Source organism: Mytilus galloprovincialis, chromosome 13 (genome assembly GCF_965363235.1).
Source record: "Mytilus galloprovincialis chromosome 13, xbMytGall1.hap1.1, whole genome shotgun sequence".
Taxonomy (NCBI): Eukaryota; Metazoa; Mollusca; class Bivalvia; order Mytilida; family Mytilidae; genus Mytilus; species Mytilus galloprovincialis.
Window position 1 is genome coordinate 16,211,814 of NC_134850.1, and position 20,500 is coordinate 16,232,313.

Below are 20,500 nucleotides of genomic sequence, written 5' to 3' on the forward strand. Positions count from 1 at the left end.
TCCAATCTTCATTGACAAGGATTTCCAGATTTTCTGTGGAAGGTCTCCAATCCAAATAAACTTTGGAATATAACACTTAAAATACATCAATTAAATAAACAATACATTTTACATTTCTATAATTCATAAACAGTCACTATATATTTCACCGTGTCGGGTTTCTTCTTAATTTCTCTCTCTCTCACACTTGTATCAATGAATTGATCAGAACCGTCTTAGATCCATGTTTTTATTATGTTTTTTTAACTTTTGATTTTTGATTTAAAGACAAATCAGCGTAAACCAATCAATTAATGCAATTAATCGTGCCTTAATCTCCTGCTGTTTAATATTGAAATTCGGTTATAAGACGTATCAATATGACAGCTTTTTCGTGTTATACAATAATAAGCGTTGGAAATCAATTTCACAATAATTGAGGGAATAATGATGCATCTGGGATAGATAGTTATCAAAGAGAAATGAAAACTTTGTAAAGATTAAATCCAGAAAAGTTTTAAAAGATCAAAGATTTTCAATCAGCCATTGCTTATTATATGCTTTGATGGGTTTATATTCAAATAAAAAGGGGATCATTCGCTATAATCAAGGTTTATTTCACGAATGAAAAGAAACATTGGGATTTGTTATATTGTTATGCATTAAGGTCTTAGTTTTCTTGCAAGTTGATCAATAGTTGGTTATAAGAACTTCAAAATAGAATGAAATTCAAAACAGTGTGGCTGTTGCCATTGATTGACACATTAAATTCATCCATTGACTGGGACAATTTACATGAACGTTTGTCTGTAACGACCACTGTTCACGACGTACCTACGATAGATATTTAAACTGTGGGGTCACCAAAGGTTTCTTAACGCCTTTAATTATAAAATAATTCAAAAAATTAATCAAGAATAACCTTTATGTTTTGATTTCTATAATTGATATAAATCAAAACATCGTGTTATTTCTGATTAGTTTTTCGAATTACTTTATTAAGGTGTTGAGAACCTTTGGTGACCCCATAGTTTAAGTGTCTTTAAAAAGTACATAGTGAGCAGTGGTCGTTACATACAAACGTTCACCTAAATTGTCCCAGTCAATGGATGAATTTAATGTGTCAATCAATGGCCACAGCCACACTGTTTTGAATTTCATTCTAGTTGCGCATTACTATTATGCTTAGAACAGAGAAATCTGTTTTGTCAAATGCCAACATAAAAGACAAAGAGAATATATAAATATATATATATAGTAAAGATTAAACATGTTTTGAATAGATGGTTGATTTAAAAAACAGTAGTTTGAGGAGTATATTGGTACTTAAAACATGTATAAGACTAGTAAAAAAAAATGTAAGGTCGTACAATGAGCAAACTACATACCATAAAGTCAGCTATAAAACTAAATAATGTAGATATAAGAAGATGTGGTACATGTATGAGTGTCAATGAGACAAATCTCCATATAAGTCACAATTTGTAAATGTAAACTATTATACTAAAAATGGTGGCAAAAATATGGCCCTAACCACTGAGCCTTGAAGTGAGAAAATATGAAACAATTCAAAGAGAAACCAAACGGCTTGATTTATGTCAAACAAATTTAATGAGACTATCACCAACAAAAGATAACCGACGAATGACAGCCTCCTGTCTTCGGACAGGTACATAAAGGTTTTGGCGGGGTTAATCAGCATTATGAGTGCTCATCCCTAAATCTAATCTGGGATACAAATATAACAGTACAACATAAAAGCTAGAACAATCAGTTGGAAATGGCTTGACTCATTAAACTTGTATTGCATTATGCCCACTTTATAATTACCAGAGCCAGAACAGTAATAAATATTAGAATCAATGTATATCAATGAGAGATAAACAAAATTAATGCTAGTAAATAATGTATCCGATGTCAGACTAGTTATGGTCGATCGTCGCGGTATCGCCGAGGGGAAACCTCATCTAATAGACCTAATCAGAAGATCCTACTTTTTGTGGACATTTCGTAGTGATATGTCCGCTCTGGATGATAGGGGTCATATCTAAATTGTCTCCGAATCTCAATTTATAATCAGCCTTATTAATCTGCCGCCATTATATCCTGTCATCTCATCATAATTGGTAGTAAGTACCAAAGATATAACTATATAATTTGAATAGGTAATAAAATCTTAAGATTCGTAGCTCCATTTATACTTTTTTTATCTGTTGCCTAGATTGTTTGAGAATGGAGATGAGTTTTGCTGCGCGATGCATTATTTGTGAATAGATAATAAAATCTTAAGATTCGTAGCTCCATTTGTATTTTTTTTTATCGATTGCCTACTAGGTTGTTTGAGAATGAAGATGAGTTTTGAGGCGCGTTGCATTATTTGTGAATATTTTCTACGGATTAACTTTATTTGTGAGTGTCAATGAACTGTTTGATGTCGCTACTAAGAATTATAGGATATGCGGAAACAACCACCATAAAACAAAACAAAAATGACAGTCATGGAGATGTTTACAATGAACAACAAACAATTATACCTTATATCATCGTCTTACTCTGAGAAAACTGAGATATGTCATTGAACTACATGTATTTAAATTAGGTACATTACATTCATTAAGAATGCACCTACTATTTGTGATGACTCTTACTGCGGCAAAAAGATTATTAATTTAATTTAGAATTTTGTTTTTATATGAAGGCACCCATTTCTTATACCCCCGCCTCGAAGATGGTATAAAGTTCAGTACATGTCTGTCCGTCAATTGGAAATTTGGTTATTTAATAACAGAATGTAATTAAAGAACTTTCTTCGAATTCAATTGTTTTGACATTTATCTTTTAAAACGTATTCCCCTGACATGTAGTAACCTTAATATAAAATTATTATTATAATGGTTTGCAGGTAATTTGAAATACAAATTTTAAACACAACATTTACATTTAAAGTTTAGTAAGCACGCGGGTATCATCTCGACCTTGGTTGATTTAAAAACAGAAAGTACGAGCTATCACGATCAATTACATGTGATAATGTTATCATGTATTTTTACAAATATGTAGGCTTGCTTATTTCAAAGAAGATTATAAACGGATGCAACATAAGGACATGTTGTAAAGTCTTTAGTTTTCTATGCAGTCATGTGTAGACTACATGTATTTTGTAGCTTTAATAAAATATAGAGTTGAAATGGGGAATAAGTATATAAAGGGGACAACAATCTGACCAAAGATCAGATCACAGACGAAGGCCATCGATGTCGTTCTGCATTTATAGCAAAAAGAGAATCAAAATATCATGTTGGAATCTAAAAACTACGAACCATATAAGTTACAAAAGAACAATTATATTATCTCAACGGTTATTAATTACTGTTTTCTATATCATATTTGCGATGCAAAAACGAAAAAATTCGAACGAAATTTCTGTATTTTTTTTGCTTTAATTGTTAACAGCAGGAGGCTTGGGGATCACATTTCTAAAATACCAATCACGGACAAAAAAAGCCAAGCAGTGACCATAAAATACCAATCACGGACAAAAAAGCCATGCAGTGACCATAAAATACCAATCACGGACAAAAAAGCCATGAAGTGACCATAAAATACCAATCACGGACAAAAAAGCCATGCAGTGACCATAAAACTGTTTACTGGAAATAAACAAGCTAGTGCCAATAAAACTGTTGATGGAAAATAGTTAACCATCATTCAGTTAACTATATTGGGGTTAATTTATTCTTAATTGATAAACATTTTATTTCTCATAAAAATAAGCGAAGGTTATAAATGTTATATAATGTTTTTCTTTTGTCTTTTCTATATGATATGACATTGGTACTCTGTGAGGATCTGAATGGATCGAGTTTACAGAATAGAGAGAATGATAGGCCAGGTTCAAGAAAAATCGACAAATAAAATAAATGAAGAATAATGGAATGCTAACAGGATGCTAAAATATAAAAAAAGGGAAGGCTGGATAAAACGTAAAGAATTACGGAACATGACCTTAAATTTAAAGAATTACAGACATGAAGTACATGTAACACATCGCCCAAATCCAAGATTTCCTTTATATTTATCCCGTAACTGGTATTATTTTAATTGTGTGTTTAAAATTTTACGTAACACTCGAAACTTATAAAAAGAAAGATAATAGACACCAAAGTTCATTGCTTTCAAACTCAAATTAAGTTTAAAATGAATTAACACCCCTATTGCCAAAAAAGATAAAAAAAAAAAAAAAAAAAAAAAAAAAAAAAAAAAAAGCCGACAGACTAACAACAGTAACTACAAAACACAACATAGAAAACTTTAGACCAAGCAATACGAACCCCACCCAAAACGGAAGGTGATCTCAGATGCTCCGAAAGAGTTAGCAGATTTTGATCCACATGTGGCATCCGTTGTTTGTTAATATTGATTTGATACAGTACCCTTTAAAAGATAATTGAAAGTTGTTTTAAAGTACCGATACAGTAAACATGCACGAGTTCTTTATTTCATTTTAGTGTTGTTGACAATGGCGCTGGCGTCAGAAACATGAGTGCAATCAACTCGAATATAAGTTTTTTAACTGTTTATCTGTCCACAGACTTTTAAAGGTACCCCTCGCAAAAATCATCAAACAGCCATTCAAAAACTAGTAGTCGAAATCGGGTTGTTACTGCATCGTACAAATTAAGTAATTTATGTTCGGTCCATTTGTACTTTATAATATTTTGGAAATTGTAAGAGCATGCGAGCAAATATATTTTAAAACAAAGGACTATAGCAACATAACAACAGGTCAAAAATAAAGGCAACAATAGTATACCGCTGCTCAAAATTCATAAATCGATTGAGAAAAAAAGAGGGAAACACATCAAATATAAGAAGAGAACAACGACACAACAGAAACTCATTTCAAAGAGACGGCGAGAGAACCAAAGAAAAAACACATATACGCCACAACCAGACGTAAATTGATAAATTATACTCTTTATATCAAATTTGCTATCGAAAAAATCAATGTAAATCGTTTTATAAAATGTAATCACAAAATAAGAGGTTCTGGAAGGGGACTTTCTTTTATTATTTTTTCTTTATTCTTTATCTATTTTGCCCATTATTCTTTTCTTCTTTTTTTTTACTTATTTTTGCACCCTATTAATCTCTATTTATTTTGAATTTTTGCCCATTTATTTACTATCATGAAAATGCAATCCAGACTCTAATAACATGATTCTGACATTCGCAAATCCGAAATTACCTTTACGATAGAGACTTCCTTTATTCTTATTTATTTTGCCCATTTTTCTATTATATTCTATATCATGTTTGCTTATTTCTCTATTCTTGCTTTTTGCCCTTCATTCTTGCCCTTTTTTTCTATTATGTAAACCCCACCCAGGCCCTCTTATAATGATGTAAGCGACGTTCGCAAGTCTGAAATTACTAGTATCTAAATGATTTAGACTTGTCTACTAGTTATTCTACCCACTAGACATCAGGCTAAATCGACCATCTACAAAGATAAAGATTACAATTATAGCGCACGTCAGACCGGAACCGGAAGTGACTGTTATTAATATACCTTATGGTATTTTCGTCAAAGGGTTCACATGGTTCAGACGTATAAAGATTTCAATTAGAGCTATTTCAAAGTAGAAAGTTGATGAAAACCAAAATATTTAGAGAAATATAATAACTTTTAATTAGTTTCTGTGTTGTATAAGAACAATTTTGATCTCTGGAGCTATCAATTTTGAAATGATTTTAATGAAAGTTAATAATAATTATACTTGGCAATTACGTTGCCTGAAACTTTTAATGAGGTTGAAGTGGGGTTTTGTTTATTTTAAGTTTTAGTGCAAGAGCATTTATTCGATATGTTGAATGTACGATCAAAAGAAACAATTAATTAAAAAGTGCAAGGAAACTGTATAACAGCTCGAATATGACTAATTACTTCCATTAAATATTTAAAAAAATAATTTAAAAACAAAATACCGAACTCCAAGGAAAATTCAAACGGAAAGTCTTTATCAATTGGCAAAATGAAAGGCTCAGACACATCAAACGAATGCAAAATAACTATCTTAAAAGTTATGTGTTTTGACTAATTGCTCTCTGTAAATATCATGACTATTAAGAGTACAACTCCAAAGAAAATTTAAAACGGAAGGTCCCTTATCAAATTGAAAAAATTAAAAGCTCAAACACATCAAATGAATGGAAAACAACAGCCATTCCTGACTTGGTACAGACATTTCCCTACTGGCGGGTAATTCAGTGTGCACCATATTTTTTATGTTATTTTTTTTGTATAGACTAAAGGTCATTCCTTGACGGTTAGCTATCTTATTTCTTATTACATACTATACACACGATAACGTCAGGTCTTTATCATAAAGTCAGACACATTTATTCAATATATGCTATTGAGTCGACGAACAACGTCTTTTCAATTAGATTATGCAATAGAGGTTTGTGAAGACGAGATTTAGAAAATCATTATCGTCAAACTCTGACACTCTAATCCTCAAAGGAACGCACCTTTTCCAAGATTTTAACTGAAGTTGTTCAAAGATCTTGTGTATACATTTGTTCCTGTAATTACTCACTGACAGTAATGTATCATATATATATACACGTATGATCAGTATTGTTTCACTCACAAAATTCAAATATACGCAAGATTTTATATAAAAGAGTCTATATATTTAGCATCAATTTTACATATTAAAAATTATTGATATTGAAGTCATTTTTTCTTTTAATTTTTGCATGCTTTCCTAGTTATTTTGTGTACGAACATCCCACCTGTGCAATATATTGAATACATTTTTGAAAGATATAAAAATTCATCTAAATTGTAATCTTGAATTATTTTTTGGTTTTAATTAACCGTTACTTGAACATGTTGAAATAGAGAGCGAAGTGAAACTATTCAATACATTTTGAAACATGTGCGTACATTCTATACTTTTAAGGTGGTACCCAACACTTTCACTAAAATTAATTTGGCTCGTTTAATTTTCATAAAATTTTTACAAAGTATTTACTTTGACCCTTTAACAAAAATATAAAAAATTGAAAAAAATTGAACCAAGCGTTTTGTTAGAAAAATTACACTGGTTATATAGCAGTTTGACAAACACTAATTTTGATCATTGAGAAGCTTTATATTGCCTTCACAACGCAACATAATTAAAACGTTTAGCTGATATTACAGAGTTATCTCCCTGTAGTATTAGGTACCACCTTAAGTCGAGATTTAAAGACCTTTTGTTTAAAACGCAGGGGAATTTAGACATTTTAATGTTCATGGTACTACAGCCTTACCGTTAAAACACCCATATTAACTGAAGTTCGTTTTCTAAGTTAACCAAAGAAAACAGTTGACAGGAAAACATAAAAACAGTGTACTTTTCTTAAATAGTTTCTATAACGAATACGCTGAGAGTTTTTGGTATTAAGTAAATGAGATGTAGCAATCCAACGACATAAATTACATGTACAAAACTACATTTAGAGGTCAACCTACAAGTCTTTATGCAATAAGTCAAGCTCTTAATGGGAGTACGTCATAAAGGAAAGATATTTGGTCGGTATTTCGCAGGAACAAAACGTACATTAAATCCCTTGGGTATGTGATAAATGAGACATATAGGCATTGGTTATAATTTGCATTGAAATACATATATGTTGGGACTTTAACAAAACTTGCAAATTTTGAAATTATAGCTAGCCTGCACGTGTGTACCCTAAACATTATGATGAGATCTCGCGTGATTTCACTATTATGGTAAAAAGTCGTAAAATCGACAATGTTGCTTACTGATATTTAATCCGATGTAACCTTTAACACGGTGAATTTAATATTTTATAGAATGTTTTAGAAATGATGAAGTTTGATTAATTTTGCAAATAGCTCACAGTAAATATGCATGAAGAAAGCGATTTTAATACCACAAATATGTAAATGCAATGACTTTTGAGCTATATATTTTAATCATGAATTCAAAATCTGATCAGACAATCAAACCGCTTTTGATATAACATGAATTATTGCTCTTATTTTTCATCATCAAAAAGTATTCCTATTTAATACGAAAAGGTTAGAATTTATTTGTCATGAGACAATCAACGGGCTTCATTTGTTTCCTTTTTGATATCGAACATGCTGTAACAGACATTGGATTTACTGCCAGTGTCAGTTTTTATGTTCTATGAGTCAAATTGGCGGGAAAAAATCCAATTTTCCATATCCTGATCAGAGCAATAAATCAACCGCGGCATCTTCGCCGTTATAAATCAAATAATAGCAAATTACATATATATAAATGATAACATATGAACTTAAATGGGGAATGTTGTGACAAAGTAAATTGGAAACAGTTTGTGATTATCATGTATATTAATGACATGGCATCACTCTATAAACATCCGATTAATTTGTCATACCTGCCAATGTCTATAGTTTCCAGAGCAGTGAAATGGATTAGGTATGACAGGGACACGCATGTAGAATAAATCTGTGTTGTAAAACTGCTTTTACCATCGTCGCTGTTTTGAAATAAAATGCTTACAGGAAACAGTAGTAAAATATCGGTGTATTGCATTAGCGCGCTAGTATTTTCGGTCAAAATTCCTCAAACCGAAGATGCCAATGATATTATAAACATAAAGAGATGAGGTACGAATGCCAACGAGACAGCTATCAACCACAGTTCAAATATGGTTGATGTAAGCGATTATAGGAAATCGTAGGGCATTCAACAATAAGAAAAACAAACATACCGTATAGTCGGCTTTAAAAGACCCCGACATGAAAAATATGAAACAATTCAATTGAGAAAGCTAACCTAATTTATATAAAAACAAAACAATAAACGAAAATGCAAATAAAATATGATAGACATAAACCAACGACAACCACTGACCTAACTACAGGTTCCTGGATTGGACAGGCACATAAAGAATGTGGAGGAGTTAAACATGTTTGTGAGTGCTCTTGGACATGTCGAAGGGCGGTCTACGAAAATCTGTATTACACACAAAGACTAGTCTTATAATTGAGTACTCCAGACGCGTTTTTCTTCTACAAAGGAAGCATCAGCTGGGCTCGAAAGTCAAAACAGTTGGAAGGCTAAATTATTAACGAAGTTGAGGATTATTGTACACCAATGTTTAGCTATAAGGACATTTCTACTTATTGATTTGTATACTATATAAGAATAAAAATTATCTATTTTGAGTAGTTTGATATCTTGTATAAAATATATAGTATATATCTTTTTTTCTCAGTTTTCTATCAAAATGTTATTCAATCTTCCTATGTTTTATCATTGTAAACTTTTTAAAAAGTGACACCCAAATGCAAATTTGGAAATGTGCGCAAATGATTAGCGAGAAATATATGACGTCTAAATGCATTATCTTATAACATCTTAGTATCTCGCTTTTCCAAAACGATACGCCTATACTCTTCTGAATTAATTAATATCTGGTTGAACCTAATAGTATCATTATATTTTCTGTTCTTTATCCAGAAGAAAAACCTTTCCGTAATTCTGTTTCAAACTCGTTCCGTCATACATTATCGTTAGAGGATTTACATACACCGGTGATTTGCAAATCTTGTTATGACAAGAGATATTTTACATGTCCGAATCTATTATGTCTTGTCATAGAAATTATTGCTTGGAACACAGACAAAACGGATATCAGAAGCGAAGCCACAATCTCTTGATCTTCGAAAACAAGATGATATAATCCCCGTAGTCAATCATTATTTGCATTTTTATATGAAAAATATTTGAAGTAAATTTCCAGTTCCTAAAATTATTTTCTTTATACCTGTTATTCAGTGGTTGTCGCTGGTTGCTGGCTGTCATATCTGTTTTCTTTTAAAAAAATGTTAAAAATCAGGCCGTTGTTTTTCTTGTTAAATAGTTTCACATTGTTTTCATGCCGAAGCAACTCATAATGTATCTGGCAAAACGATATGGGTTAGGTTCATTGTATAAGTCCGTACGGTGGCCTTTTAATTGTTTCTGACATACACGCCAATCCATCTCCGGTTGATATCTGTCTCATTGGCATTCATACTGTCTCTTCTTATTTTTATACGTTCCTTCAGTCTAACAATTATGCTCATGAAACGATATTTTTCTGTTATAAAAGTTCAGGACGGTCCCTTGCACCGGATGTTGGCGATTTTTTTTTTTTTTTTGCGATATGTCGATCATAAGCAATGTAGAACAGAGCTGCTGGGTATTATAAACAATTTATGAATTTTGTCGTTCACAACTCATTACAAATAATAGACGGTCCCTTCCACCGGATGTTGTGCATTTCTTTGCGATATGTCGACTATACTTCATCTTATGCAATGTAGAACAGAGCTGCGGGGTATTATAAACAAATTACGAACTATTTCGTGTGAAAAAATCTGGCAATTACAGATGGCATCCTCTTTTATTTCTTTCTGGTATGTTGTTTAAATTTACATAAGCTATAGCCGTACGCGTGCTCCTATTCAATTAATGCAATATTGAAATCGGTAAATATTGATATTATCTTTAATAATTTTTATGCTGAATACACATCAACACGGAAAATCACTACACGAGTACATTTTATGAATTGATTGAGAATTACACAACAATTTTTATGAATTAATCGGGAATTACACAACACATTTGGAATGTTCATTTCATTCATTTCATTAATAATGCATGTTAATATTTATAAACAAATCAATAATAAGTAATATAAATAGATCTGTATCATTAACGAAATAATAATGATCAGTTTCTCGGATCTACAGCAATGCAAATGAACAATTATAGTTTGTCAAAGAGAGAAATAATAATGGCTTAACTGTTACGTGATTATTATAACAAATCAGCAATGCAAGGATACAGACAAAACTATTCAAACAATGTGCGAATGTTTATCATACAAAGGATATTAGCTGATCTGTTCCAAAACAACATTTTTTTTTAAATTTTGCCATTTGATTGGATACTTTCCGTTTAAAAATTTTCTCGGAGTTCATGATCAGTATTTTATGATTTTACTTTTTAAAAGACTGTTATGAATTGATAGTATGTAGATACCGGAAAAAAAGCAGAAAAAAAAGAAAGGTCCATGTCCTTGTTTTAGAGATATTAGCCATTATAAATTAGGCGGGTAAATGATTCTTTCTAGATTTTTTCTAAAAATTTGGAAATGTCAGACACCCTTGTCTATTTCAAAATCTAGTATAATAAAAAATAATAAAAGGTTTTTACAAGAGTTATAAAAATGACACTTTTAACTATATTTAATGAAATTATAAAAGGAAAATAGCAGTGAGTTGGCAAATGCTTTAACGGCACTACATACATGTAGATAAAACCAGAGGATTCCAAATACCAAACATAAAGTCAAAAACAAAATCAGCGAACCTCTCTTACACCTAATCTATCAACACAGACACATTTAAGCTCCGATTTCTTGTTTCGATTTGGCTATTTCGTAGCTCCTTTTTGGATTCATCAGCCGAGGTTATCACATCAGGAGTCTTATGTAGACGAAACGCGCGCCTGATGTATCTAAATTAGAAGCCCGGTTCCTTTAATAACTATATATTCCACGTTTGCGTCTGGCGTTCTAAATTCTAATCCTGGTACCTTTGATAACTAATTGCATAAGTTTTGATTTTTCACATGTTTGATCTTGCACTGAAGAGACATTAATTTGTAGTCGAATGCACATCTAGTGCAGTAAACTTGATACCGTTAGTGTTATTTAATGTTATAGTCTCTATTGAACGTCATGACTAGGTGCTATTTTTTTCTTGTTCATTACATGAAAGTCAGTTTTGTATCAATATTCATGTAGCTAAGGTATCGTTTCTCTAGGAAATTTAATTTGTTCCAAAGAGTGACCGATTATTTCGACAGTGATCTGGAAACTTGTTCCAATTTGTTTCAGTTAAACACTATTTGTCTTCTTATTGCCAATTTCGTGTCCGGTTTATACAATAAACATAATTATTGAAAGATACCGGGTCGCTGGTTTTTCTCGTTTATTTATTTTTTATATATGTCATTCCGTGACCTTTTGTAGCTGACTGTGTAGGATAGGTTTAATTTACTCATTGTTGAAGGCCGTACAGTGATCTACAGTTGTTCATTGCTGTGTCATTTGCTCTATTGTGGAGCGTTGTCTTTTTTACCATCATACCAAATTTCTTATTTTATATTATAATTACGTCTAAAAGACTCACCAATAACGCTCGAATAAAAAAAGTAAAAATCAAGTACGTAGTTGAAGAGCATTTAAGACCGAAATCTCTGAAAGGTTTTGCTATCTACATCTACAGCCAAGGTTATATATATCTTGGGTAGAAAATAACATAGCGAACATGCAGTATTTTTAGACAATCTATTTAATTATTATTTGAGACTTTTTACTGTCAGTTTTAAAGAGACATTTTCCCGATAATTCATTTTACACCAAGGCTACTTTCTGACAAAGTCTTGAATCTTAACTAAAATTCATAAAACCATAAATGGTATAAAGCTGATGAACTTTTATAGCTGATCATGTGGTGTGGGTTTTGTTTATTTTTGAAGGCCGTACGCTGACATATATATAGTTGTTAATTCTATGTCATTCGGTCTGGTTGAGATTGGTCCCATTGGCTATTACTTATACAACATCTTATTTTTCTCTGGTGGAGAGTTGTCTCATTAGCAATTACGTATACAACATCTTCTTTTTTTATAATAAAGGTTCCAACAGCATTTTGGCGTGTTTCGTGATAGATATATATACCCGATCATATATACATTGTAAAGAAAAAAATGATGACTCACAGCAACAATAGATAAAGATTTTGACAAAGTTAACCAAAAATACAGGACGCTTTAACCAAACCTAAAACTCGTAAAGAAATGTCATATTTAACACCTTATCAAACTTTTTTTAATATTTCAATATATATTATTTTAAGTCTTTGAACAATAATAAGTTCATCCATCATTCAAAAACATATAAAAAGTCATTCTTGACAGAAATTAAAATGTGTACGAATCGGTATTTTCGTACCAATTCCACTCATTTTGATAAAATATACATCCTATGATGCAATTAATTTCGTTACATAAATCTGAGTTCCATTAATGTTATCAGAATTTTTGGTTCAAATAAACGACCAAACATCACGAGACGAAGTCGAGTTATATAATTTGTTCAATAATTGTTGAAAATTACTCCGTTTTACTTAGTTGCAATTCATATTAGCTTTTACGACCTTCTTCAAGTATATTGATTTTTAAGAATTATATGCATGACATGTGCAAAGTGTTTTAAAACACTTGAATATGCGTACGTACACGTATATGTATGGTACCGAATGCAATTTTGATGTATAATTTATAATAATTAATCTCTAAAAACTGTGTATTATTTAGTATGAATAAAATGTGCAGATTTCAAGCTATTTTTGTATCATTTTTATTACTTTTTTTGTCATGCATACTGACAAATTATATCCAGTTATCAAATTCACTCATTATTATTCCTTAATAGGTCATATGTAAACCACATAGTATACTTAGTATAGAAAGTTCCTGTTTTAACTAAGAAGACAGATTCAATGAATTAATAAAGAGGTTGGGCCAATTTCTCAGTATTTCTTATTTAGTGCCACTTATTGCTAATTAAGATACATTGTATACTAGCAAATTTTCTGTTCAATTTGTCATTTGAGGACGTCTCTTTCAAAATGTAGTTAATTACAATACATAACAGCTATGCCTCTCACATAATTTTGGATTTTGTTAAACGTGTTCTCATATTTTGTTAATAAATACGCTCGTAGTTGACAAATTAGCCATCAGCATTGTCAAACATTACCCTTGAATATATACTTCTCCCCAACAATGACATACATTGCCCTATCTCGAAGAAAAACGTTAGTGATATAAAGCACGTGCAGATCTAGCAACTTATTGAAATGTTATTGGTCTCTTAACTCATGGTATGGAACTCTTTTCCCATAACTTGAAATTACATTTGTGTTTGCTATATATGTTGCACAACATTGTCCCTTTATTTATTGAAAGTTTCAATAATCATGATAATACACTCTATATTATTTGTATTCAATTTGAGAAAATAAAAGAAATAAAAAAAAGGATTTAACATAGCAATCAATTTGTTGTCCTTAACCTTAATCATTGCAGGTAAACAAATTAGACATTTTTACATTTAATGTTTGTTTTTCATTTCCTTATTTGGATAATTATAATAATATAATAAGAAAATCAAAACAATAACCATTAAAACTCAACGCGTTCAGAAAATAAAAATATACTTACCATTTAAGAAATACCATCAACATATCATCTAAACGTCTAAATAATCTTATATATAAATCACAGCCATTTTTATAATTATCTCTTCTAAACATCAAATGCACTTTTTCGCGTTTAGAAAACAAAAATCTTACCATTTAAGAAATACCATCAACATATCATCTAAACGTCGTACTAATCTTACATATAAATCACAGCCATTTTTATAATTATCTCTTCTAACAACATATGCACTTACCTGTTTATAGATAAAGAATCCTACACAATTCTGCCTCTGATTTCTCATTAGAGGAAACTTTTCCGTATGTTACCTACTGTAGGGAATACGCTGGCTTTATACCTTAAATTACAGATAAATCAATACAGCAATGTACGCGCCTTCAGCTGTTTTATTGCCATAAAGGCACGTGTTTAAGACAAAATAAGTGAAGTGCAATCATTGATTTTATTGGATAATATTTCTTAAGAGACCGGGGTAAATATTTAATAATTAACCTTTTCCGATACATGATAGTCCAAAAAAATAATTGCTTTTAATTAATTAGAATTTTTTTTTTAATCGTCATTTAACTGGTTTGAAAAACAATTACAACAATATAACTAATCTTCCCTAAATGCTTTGGTATCTGGTAGGAAAGAGAAAGGCGCGCAGTTTCTCTCTTTTCTTATAACCTTTAATGTTCATGTATGCATGTTTTATTCAAACCAACAAATACACAGATTCATAGTTTGTTCTCTCTAACACCTTAAGATAGATCCCGACAATGCTTATGGATTGAGCTCAGTACCCGAGATGAAGCGTATGTTTGTTGAAAATAAAAAGGAACCATGGATATGTAGTGACCAAGAAAGGAACTGAGGCAGTATATCATACAGTGACAGTGCAACATATTTATTTCATTCCATGATCCGTGAAGTCATCATGGTCATTAACCAAAAAGAACACACAGAACCTCTCGAACAGGAAGCATGCCTGGAAATCAATTGACATGATAAATAGTTATGAAGATGCCATCATTGATGGTGAATTTGTTTTCAATCCATTTCATGCGTTTTAGGGTACAATAGCGGAATTGATATCTTTAAATTCCAGATTGATGTGTCTACTGCGCGTGTCTGGCGTACTAAATTATCAGTCTGGTTTGTTTTCATACTAGGTTTACCTGAGTGATATCAAACGCGCGATTCTACGTCTCTTTCAATCTTTTATGGTTTGATTTTACATACATAAATAAAAGGGATTGATAAAAAGCAAAAGGAGGCTGTTAAATTTGATGTGTGTATTTTTGTGCTTCTTTGTTACATTGGTTTGTTTTGATAGTGATTAAGATGATAACAGTGTTGACTGCTGTACTCATATTTTTTGACATTTGTACCTATTGTATCTGTTTGTTTTGTTAACATCTCTTTGCCAATATAATGGAATTTGATGCGACTTTCATACAAGTGAGAGGTTTAGCTAGCTATAAAACCAAGTTCACTTCCACCATTTTCTACATACGAAAATGCCTGTACCAAGGCACGAATATGAGAGTTGTTATCCATTCGTTTGATGTGGTTGAGCTTTTGATTTTGCCATTTGAGGAAGGACTCTTCTTATTGAATTTCCCTTCTGAGTTCAGTATTTTTGTGATTACACATTGTGTTTCCTTCAATGTGTAAGCAGTATTCTGTTATTCTGTTCCATGTCGGGTTACAGAATTTGGTTAATGAAGTTTACTATGATCATCAATTTCTATAACAAAAAGGTTGCCATTCGAAAGAATAGATTCAGATTTCGAAAAAGCAAACAAACATGATAACAAAGAGCTTCCGGAGTACTTAAACAAGAACCCAGCATATCACCACTTGTAATCACTTATCATGGGAGTGTTGGCTAACCACAAAACCAGGTTCAATCCACTATTTTGTTCTTAAAATGTCCTGTACCAAGTCAGGAAAATGGCCATTGTTATATTATAGTTCGTTACTGTATGTGTTACATTTTAGTGTTGTGTTTCTGTTGTGTCGTAGTTCTCTTATATTTGATGTGTTTCCCTCAGTTTTGTAACCCGGATTGTTTTTTTCTCAATCGATTTATGAATTTTGAACAGCGGTATACGTATACTACTGTTGCCTTTTTTGACCATCCTTATTTCAAGAATGTGTCATCCATTCTTTGAAGACCTTGAAAAGCGTCTCTCTAAGCAACCAACTCCTTCTACTCCTGCCCCCTTCAATCTGCCTATTCCGAATTCAAACAGCTATTCCCTGGCATAAATGTCATTCAGTACGTGGGAGAAACAATGGAATAATATAACATGCATTCGGCTATAAACCATCGACCATGGTACACAAATAGCAAAAACTGTTCCCTTGATAGACATCGTTACTCAAAGATACATTCAATTGATAAAATTACTCCAAATTTGGAACCCGATGTGATAAATTAAAGTCAAAACTAGTTTAAATTTTTTTTAATTTTTTTTTTTTTGGAAGCATGGTCCTTCATATCTCTGTAATATTGACCAAACGGCACTGTAAACTTACATGTATCTTACTACAAAAATAGATTTTGGTATATCTAACCAATTTTCGTACCTGAACTTGATTTCACCTGGACAGATAAAGCTAGACAGAAATGTTGTTTGATATAAGAAGACGTGGTATGAGTGCCAATGAGACAACTATCCTGTTTATTTTCGTATCACATTGTAAATATACTTACTGCAATGTAAATAGTGTGTTTAATTAGATTGTTAAGTAAACATTGTCAAAATAAGTATGACGTATTTAAAGCCTATTTCATTTTTTTTCTGAAAAGTCTTAGAAAGGCGTCACAAATTGTTTTTTTTTTAAATAGCATTTCAATATATATATAAGGACCAGATAAACTCATTATAGATACCAGGATTGAAATTTTGTATTGGCGCCAGTGACGTTCGTATCTAAAACTATGGAACGCCGGAACTGTCTTATAGTGTAAATATTTAATGTGTTTTGTCGATTTGCCTTTACATCCTGTCATTTCTTCTTTATGTTATGTGCAGATGCCTTTATTTCCTGACACGGCATCTCTTTGTTATGTAAAATTAGTAATTTGTTTGGTCAAACAATTGTATGATATGTCATTGGTAAAGTTTGTTGTGTAAAATATGCATTACATTATGCTGTAACTACTATATATTCTGTGAATAGCTCGAAACTTTATGATCAACCACCTTTTCATTCTCTTATATTTTATCTATGCTGTGTCTATTCTTCTTTTACGTAAGTCAGTTAATAATTGCGTCCTGTCTCAAGTGTTATTGTTATGTCAAATGTTCTAAAGCTTTTGTTTTGATACACCTTTGTTCTATGTAAATCTCATGATATTATAGTATTTTGGCATTATGTTTTGTTTATACATATGTATCTCCAGTGAAAAACCCAATACATCATGGTATAATTCATATGCGTTTTGCCGAACAATTGATACTCTCTGTGAGCATTCATCACGTCATGTGCAAATGCCTTTTACATTATGTGCAAACAACTAATACGTTTTGTGCAAACCTCGTTTACCTTATGTGCAAACATCGTTCACCCTGTGTGCAAACATCGTTTACCCTGTGTGCAAACATCGTTTACCCTGTGTGCAAACATCGTTTACCTTATGTGCAAACATAGTTTACCTTATGTGCAAAAACCTATTAAGTTATGTATAAAAACTACATCATTATGTGCAAACACTATTACGTTATGTGCAAATACCGCTTACATTATGTGCAAACACCATGTAAGTTATGTGCAAATGCCTATTATATTATGTCCAAACATATATTACGTTATGTGCAAACACCTATTACGTTATGTCCAAACACCTATTACGTTATGTGCAAACACCTATTACGTTCTGGTAAACGCTTTTTTGACACAGATTAAAACAAAACGCATCAATGATATGCATTTTGAAAATGAAGAAAATTAAAAGTTTGACCTTTCTAACAAACTGTGGATTTTTATATTAATTATATTGATTGGTGTAAAAATGCTATATACATACAATGTATCTAGTTTTATGGGAAATTATTTTGCTCTACGCAAGAGTGTGCGTTATGCATCAATGCTTTGAAAATTTGTTTACTTTACTTGTTGAAAATTATAACAAATATACAGACACGACTTTAGTTTTCAAGAGGTGCAACCGAAAGGAACAATACAATATAAAAAGGAAGATGTGGTACGAATGCTAATGTGACAATTCTTCACAAGAGACCAGGATGATTTGTTATTACCCTCCAACTACGGTTTTCATCTAGCGAGAAACGTGTACTAGATTAATGCTACAAATGTAATGACGTCTCCCACGATTCATGTAGCAGCTAAGGAATCCTACAAATGTATAAGATTTTTTTTTTTTCATATTAAAAACTGCATTATCCTGTAATCTACAAAAATGACGCATACACATATTTTTTTTTTTTTGAATGAAAGGGTTATCAGCCTTGTTTCACCTTCACTGGCCATACTCGAAATTATATCCCGCAACTTGAAACTCCAGATAATGACTTTCATTTATCCGTATTTGGTCCGGTAACTTTTCGAACCGTGTCATCAAGAACGATACAAAAAATAAATATTAAAGTAAATTGAAATGTTTTCTTCTATTATTTTTTTATAAGTGATATGCATATCGTTTATTTTGTTGTCTATAAGAATAATAAATAATTTCGTTGCTAAAATGGTCATCTTAACATAATTTTTCCTTTTGAATTTCAGAAAAAAAACCGGACTATCTATAAAAAAATGATGTGGTATGAATGAGACAATTCTCCTGGAGAGACCACATGACAAAGAAATAAATAACAATATATAGATCTTCGTATGGCCTTTAACAAAACACCCATACCGCATAGTCATCTAATCTATTTATTTTTCTACCCCATTTAATTTTTCACCAGTTTAAAAAAAAATGGTTACAGTTAAGTAATTCGCTTTTATCCTGCAATTAGCTAGTTATTGTATACAAATAACAGATTCAGATTTACATCGTGTTAATATTAAAGCAAATCCGGCATGCAGCTGTGGCCACCCTGTTGAGGATAGTATACACTATTTTTTAGAGTGCGCTTTTCACAACGAAGCAAGAGAAATACTGTTTTCTAAATTAGAACGTTATGCTATATCCATTGAGCTTCTGTTAGCTGGGGACGGTGACCTTTCTTTTCAGCAAAACAAAGACATTTTTGAGTCAGTACAATCTTATATCAGAATAACACAAAGATTTAAAACAATCAATTAACGTTCTAAATTTCTACTTTACAACCTTTCACTCCAGTCCAGTTGTTTCATTATTATTCCTTATTATATTGTATTTTTTTTTCTTTTTATTTCTAATTTTTGTTTGAAGTATGTATTACATGCATTACTACTATGTTGGTTTTTTTTTCTTTTTTTCGCCATTATCTAATGTACTTTGTGTTTATATTTATATTGGGAAAGGACGTCTCTAATGTTGTTATAACTTGTGTCCAATCCCTTTTGCTACTTATGCAAATAAAATATGTTTAAACTAATGAGACAACTATCCACAAAAGACCAAAATGACAAAGACATTAAAACAACTATAGGTCACCGTACGGCCTGTTGTTATAAATTTATCTTTTTGTTCAATATTTCAACGAATATCGTCGTATAAACTAGAAACATCAACCTATTTTCCGAACGGAGAGTCATAAATTCAATGAATATTATTGCGGGATATACGGTATAAACGGTAAGCTTCGATGCGTTTAGTTATGAACGCGAATGGTTCGATAAATATAGCTAAATACACAATTAAGCCAAATGTTCATAAAAGGGATTTGCTGCACATCATTATTTAAGAAATATTCTGTTAAAAAATATAAAATTTCATACAAATATATTCTTTTGGATCTAAATGTTAGACGTTACGACCGATGTTCGTGCATACAAGTGTAACACGACGTCGCGACTTTTTCAGTAAATAAGCTTATCTTTTAAAAAAGTTAAACTTTAAATGACTAACGTTTATGTTATTGACAAATGATTAATGCGTGTTTGTTTATTTGTTTGTGATCAATTATACATTCCATTTCATTGGTGTGTACATGGAAGGCCGTACGGTTACCTAAAGTTGTTAATTTCTGTGTCATTTTGGTTGAAAATGAGGTTGCATTTTGTTT

The 20,500-nt window shown here is 31.4% G+C and overlaps 1 protein-coding gene across 1 annotated transcript in view; it reads right to left on the reverse strand.

Annotated features, from left to right (window-relative positions):
- LOC143056366 (QRFP-like peptide receptor) overlaps nt 1-14,684 on the reverse strand; it is a 46,185-nt gene extending 31,501 nt beyond the window's left edge. The window contains exon 1 of the mRNA XM_076229454.1: nt 14,572-14,684. The gene's annotated coding sequence lies outside the window, so the exon portion shown is untranslated. The remainder of the gene's footprint in view (nt 1-14,571) is intronic.
- Between the last annotated feature and the right edge of the window lie 5,816 nt (nt 14,685-20,500).